Genomic DNA, 5,835 nt, shown 5'->3' on the forward strand with positions numbered 1-5,835 from the left:
CATTGAAAGGCACCCAAAGATTATCCAGGAAAATAATACATGCCAAAATGGATGCCTTGCCGTCCCCAAATATCACATTACAGGATAACATGTCACTAGTGATCATCTATAACTGGTAATTGTGTTGGCATTTTGAGTTTACATATACATAATTTTTTAGGTTAGGGGATCCTTATATTTCGTCGACGTCCGTTACACACATATGTAGTTTTTAATCAAGGAAGTCCTCTTCGCCAAGCATTTTCCAAAAGCAAACAAGGAGATAAAATGAATTGCCGTCCATGTGTTCACTCACGGTTGTATCTCCTTCCATCTATAGGGTGCTCTGAACCCCACACCTGTCGACTTCCACTCGGCAAGCAACTAGACAATGTAATATTGGTTAACATTTGGTATCGAACACACATGCACACCCTCATTAGAAAAATACAGGTACGTGCAATAGCGAGGTCGGTCAATGTAACTCTTCACAAGTTATTTCCAAAAACGAATCCGATAAAACACGCCTAAACCTATTCCTTCATGATTACATCTTCTTTGGGCTTTAGGATTGTCCCAAGCCACGACTTTAGATGCTTGGGCCGCGTCAGAGTTGGAGAATTCATGGTTGTTGTCAAAGGTGATGTGCATGGAGGAACCGGTTGTCAAAGACCAATAAAACACGCGTCTGGTTGTAAAATTGAACATAGTAGCCAACTCAAAACTAAGATAGGAAAGAAATGTCCAAAAGCTATCGAGCAATGTACATGCGCGCGCACACATACATGGAGAACCAACCTGTTGTTGGATGATGATACCAGTAGCTGTATACAATCTTTTCTCCTCCCTATTCGGAACCTAATTAATATAGGGTGTCTAGCAATGGACTGGATCGCAGCAACTTTCCTAAAACGAAATGGATCCGCCGATCTTCTTGGGTCAATGCCCCCCTACCCTTGATCCAGTTCCCTTCTAAAAAAAATACTGTGGAATGGAAAATAAAAATGGCCTTCCTTTTCCTTGGCATCCCTGGTCTGGTTGGCCCACGCAGAGGCTAGTCGCCGCATCCTACGCACGCGCTTGCATCCCGCGCCTTGCCATTTTTACTCTCCCCGCCAACTATAAATCGCGCTCGCCGGGGGGAGCCATGCCTATCCATTCCTTCCACCCGTCGACGATCCGCCTAATCGATTCATCAGAAATGTTTCTTGAATCGTCGTCGATGGGACGCCCGGGCGCATTAGCCCCGGCTGAGACGGGCGCGGCGTCCGCGTACGCGCCGCTGCCCCGTCCGAACGTCGCGGAGGAGCGCCGGGCGGCGGCGGTGGGTGAGGTGGCGCCGTGCTCGCCGTGCTCGGCCGCGTCCGCCGGTGGGGTGCTGGTCGGGCCAGCGCCGCTGGCCGGTCCGAGCAGGGTGACCGGGTGCGTGCGCGGCGACGTGGTCGCGGAACAGGCACGCCGCTGCGAGACGGCGGGAGCCGGGGCCGAACAAGGAACGTCCGCGTGTCGGAGAATAGAACCTCCGGGGCGGCGACGAGATGGCTGGGGCTCCTCGCGCCCGGCGGCGACGCCGACGGGTTCCCGTGGAGCAACGCCATGCTGCAGTGGCAGCGCACCGGCTTCCATTTCCAGCCCGAGAAGAACTGGATGAACGGTACGTGCACGATCCATCCATTCCTCCATTAATCCCTTCCTTTTCCGGCGATTCAGATTCACATGAATTCCATTAATTTCTACGCGTTGTTAATCCGATCGATCAAGAAGCTGACTGGCTTTGCTCTTTGTTTGCTGGCGGCGATCGGCGGCGGCCTCCTCCCACTCCGGCGATGGACATGGATGCATGCATGCAGATCCCAACGGTTAGTACTCCTCGTCAACCGGTCCATGGATAGAATATTCTCGTTCAGCATCTCTTTTACCACTCGCTCGATGGCCGGCTGTCGCGGAAATTATTACCGATCGGAGTAGATAGATAACTCAAGCATCTTTTTGGGTATTTTGACTGAATCTGGATCGAGCTTGCAACGGCAGGTTAGTTGGTTTGGTTAGTTGTCAGAAAAGAAACCGAACGCAGAAATAAAACCGCGCGTGCGTCCGTGTTGCATGCACGTCTATAGCTACCTAGCTAGCAACGTGCCAGCAGATCCACAACAAAAGGTAGAAATAAAAACGGCCAGCACAGTGATCATCATGTGTCTCTCATGTACATACACATCTGTTCAAACTTCTTATTTGCTGTTGTAAATTACATCTGTTCAAACTCCTTTTTGTATTCAAACTCGATAGGTCATGCATGCACATCATATGGGTCCGCCAACGCAGCTACAGAGATGTGCCAACAAAGCACCCGTGATCATCTCGCAAAAAAAAAGAAAATCCGCCACCCACATGGGCGCGCACGTCCACCTAATCACCGAATCGATCTTTAATTTCATAATGATCTAATTTGATTTCTTTGTGTTGCATCGCAGGTCCCGTGTACTACCGCGGATGGTACCACCTCTTCTACCAGTACAACCCGGAGGGGGCGGTGTGGGGGAACATCGCGTGGGGCCACGCCGTGTCCCGCGACCTCATCCACTGGCGCCACCTCCCCCTCGCCATGGTGCCCGACCAGTGGTACGACATCAACGGCGTCTGGACCGGCTCCGCCACCGTGCTCCCTGACGGCTCCCTCGTCATGCTCTACACCGGCTCCACCAACACCTCCGTGCAGGTCCAGTGCCTCGCCGTCCCCGCCGACCCCAACGACTCCCTCCTCCGCAACTGGACCAAGTACGAGGCCAACCCTATCCTTGTCCCGCCGCCCGGCATCGGCGACAAGGACTTCCGCGACCCCACCACCGCATGGTTCGACGAGTCCGACAAGACCTGGCGCACCGTCATCGGCTCCAAGGACAACCACGGCCACACCGGCATTGTCATGACCTACAAGACCAAGGACTTCATCAACTACGAGCTCATCCCCGGTCTGCTCCACAGTGTCCCCGGCACCGGCATGTGGGAGTGCATCGACTTCTACCCCGTCGGCGGCGCCGATGGCTCGGAGGAGCTGTACGCGATGAAGGAGAGCAGCGACGATGACCGCCACGACTGGTACGCGCTCGGGAGGTACGACGCCGCGGCCAACAAGTACACGCCGATCGACGCGGAGATGGACGTGGGCATCGGGCTGAGGTACGACTGGGGCAAGTTCTACGCGTCCAAGACCTTCTATGACCCCTCCAAGAACCGCCGCGTGCTCTGGGGGTGGATCGGCGAGACCGACTCCGAGCGCGCCGACGTCGCCAAGGGATGGGCGTCCCTCCAGGTAACGAACCAATATTTGTGTCAAATTCCTTTTACCATGCGATATAGTCGTCGCCGTTCTCTCTGTCATGCATGCATATGGATTGGATTGGGTTGAAGAACATGTCGCTGTAGCTCGCGTGCTTGATTAGCTAGCTGTCGCGGTCTCGTCGTTGCACGTTTCTTTCTTGCTTAACCACCTACCAATAGCAGCTGGTTGTAGCTAGGTCGCTGCTGGAGATTGAAATCTTCAGCTTTAAGATGACAGCTACAACGACATGGTCGGTCGCCCGGTCGTGATCGCGTACTACAATTTACTGGAAAAATGTTTTGAAAACGTGCATGCATGTTCCCTCCAAACTTTTGTTAATTCCAGTTGACCAAACAACAAACAAACGCGTAGTACATTTTCTTCTCCAATCTGTACAAGTTTGCCCTTTTTGTGAATCTTTTAATCCTCGTGGTACGCGAGACATGTTAATTAATCACTGACCTACTTATCAATGGATCTCTAACATATTAGGCCGGCTGCCTTTGCTCTGATCGATAGGTTGGTTAATGAGTGCAGATCAAGCCTGCTTGTTTCTCTCCAAACACGGCAACTTGTGCAGCCCTACGGCTACGACACATGTGCACGCCACGTCGATCCCACGTGTAACCATGTGCCTTAGATAAATATATGGATTGGGTGTTGACCGTTGCTATGATTGAGGGACGACGCAACCGTATCTTAATTTGTCCGGTCCCGGCTAACCACCAAATTCAAACTTTATGTCTGGAGTTGTGGATCTCTATGTTACCCTACTTAAATCAATTATTACCACTTGGTCGTGCAACCCCATTTTCTATGCTTATGTGTGAGGCATCTCACACCATTGCTATTCATGTTTCTTTTTCCCCAAGTTTTTGTTTCCAACGTGCTTTGTTCATGATTGATTCGATGGTACGAGTGACAGGATGGTTTATCTAAAACTAATCTATGTATGTGCATTTGTCATGCAGTCGATCCCGAGGACGGTGGAGCTGGACGAGAAGACCCGAACCAACCTCATCCAGTGGCCCGTGGTCGAGATCGAGACGCTCCGCATCAACTCCACCGACCTCGGCGGCACCACCATCGACACCGGCAGTGTGCTCCCTCTCCCGCTCCGTCGCGCCACCCAGCTCGACATCGAGGCCACCTTCCACCTTGACACCTCCGCCATCGCTGCCGTCAACGAGGCTGAGTCGGCTACAACTGCAGCACCAGCGGTGGTGCTGCCAACCGTGGCGCTCTCGGTCCTTTCGGACTCCTCGTCCTTGCTGACGGTGCCCTCAAGGAGCAGACGGCGGTGTACTTCTACGTGTCGAGGGGCCTCGATGGGGGCCTCCAGACCCATTTCTGCCAGGACGAGTCACGGTCGTCGCTAGCCCAGGACGTCGTGAAAAGGGTGGTCGGCTTCACCGTGCCTGTGCTCGACGGTGAGGATCTATCCCTCAGGGTGCTGGTGGACCACTCGATCGTGGAGAGCTTCGCCATGGGTGGAAGGTCCACCGCGACATCGAGGGTGTATCCAACGGAGGCCATCTACGCCGCCGCTGGCGTGTACCTTTTCAACAACGCCACCGGCGCTGCCGTCACCATGGAGAAGCTCGTGGTGCACGAGATGGACGACTCCTACAACCAGATCTTCACGGCCGACGATGCCTCAGCCGCCTTGTAGCTGCAATTAATCAAGCTCTTGGCCCGGTAATGCATACTCACCCATACTACATATTATGATTCGATTGATCGCATTGATCGATCGGCGACTTCCTCCCTCATGGATGGATGGAGATGGAGTACTAGCTACTCTAGTCATCCTCCTGTTTGTTTGTTGTTTTTTCTTCCTTTTGGATTTTGGGTTTTTGGTGAGATGAATTAGTTAGATGATTTGTTGGCAGGATGATTACTGCCTTCCAAGCGTAACTATTGGCAGGATGGATATGTATCCTGCGGCTGGACTATGATGATGATGATGATGATGATCATATTGATCAATCAATTGTAAATGAAATTATTGGGGAAAGAGCGGGGTACGCGTGTGCGCTGCCACCAATTTTTCGAAATGAAATTTTCTGACTTCCAACTTGTACGCACGGTGCTAACACTGCATGGATTTAATCACAATTTAATATCTGCTGTCCACTCGATCTAGAGCCCGTGTGGTAAGATTTCTGAATTGGTGTAACTAGGACAGTTTCTTTCTTTCTGATGTCTTATTGGTACTGTATTCTCTTGGGGCCCCTTCTTCTTCTTTTTGCAGGGTAGGGGCGTAAATGAAAAAGAAAACAGTTAACCAAGCAAGGAGATTAATAGATAACCGTATGTAGTGTGTAGCTTACGGTTCAACTACATTTGATTTATTTTTTTGACATGACATTCGAAATTTCGATGGAAGGTTCGATGTCTGATCCTCATTTTTTTTTGCCTTTGTCTGATTGTCTAAAAAACTGCCCAATAACGCCACAAATCTTGAGGATCAGACATTGGCCAAAAAAAGTCTTTATTGTGCTGTACCAGGACAGCCGGTTTCATTCGGTCACATA

The 5,835-nt window shown here is 51.5% G+C and overlaps 1 pseudogene; it reads left to right on the forward strand.

The window, feature by feature from the left end:
• The first annotated feature begins 1,532 nt into the window (after positions 1–1,532).
• LOC125526634 lies at positions 1,533–5,381 on the forward strand (annotated as a pseudogene).
• Positions 5,382–5,835: the final 454 nt, after the last annotated feature.

Source organism: Triticum urartu, unplaced genomic scaffold (genome assembly GCF_003073215.2).
Source record: "Triticum urartu cultivar G1812 unplaced genomic scaffold, Tu2.1 TuUngrouped_contig_1129, whole genome shotgun sequence".
Taxonomy (NCBI): domain Eukaryota; kingdom Viridiplantae; phylum Streptophyta; class Magnoliopsida; order Poales; family Poaceae; genus Triticum; species Triticum urartu.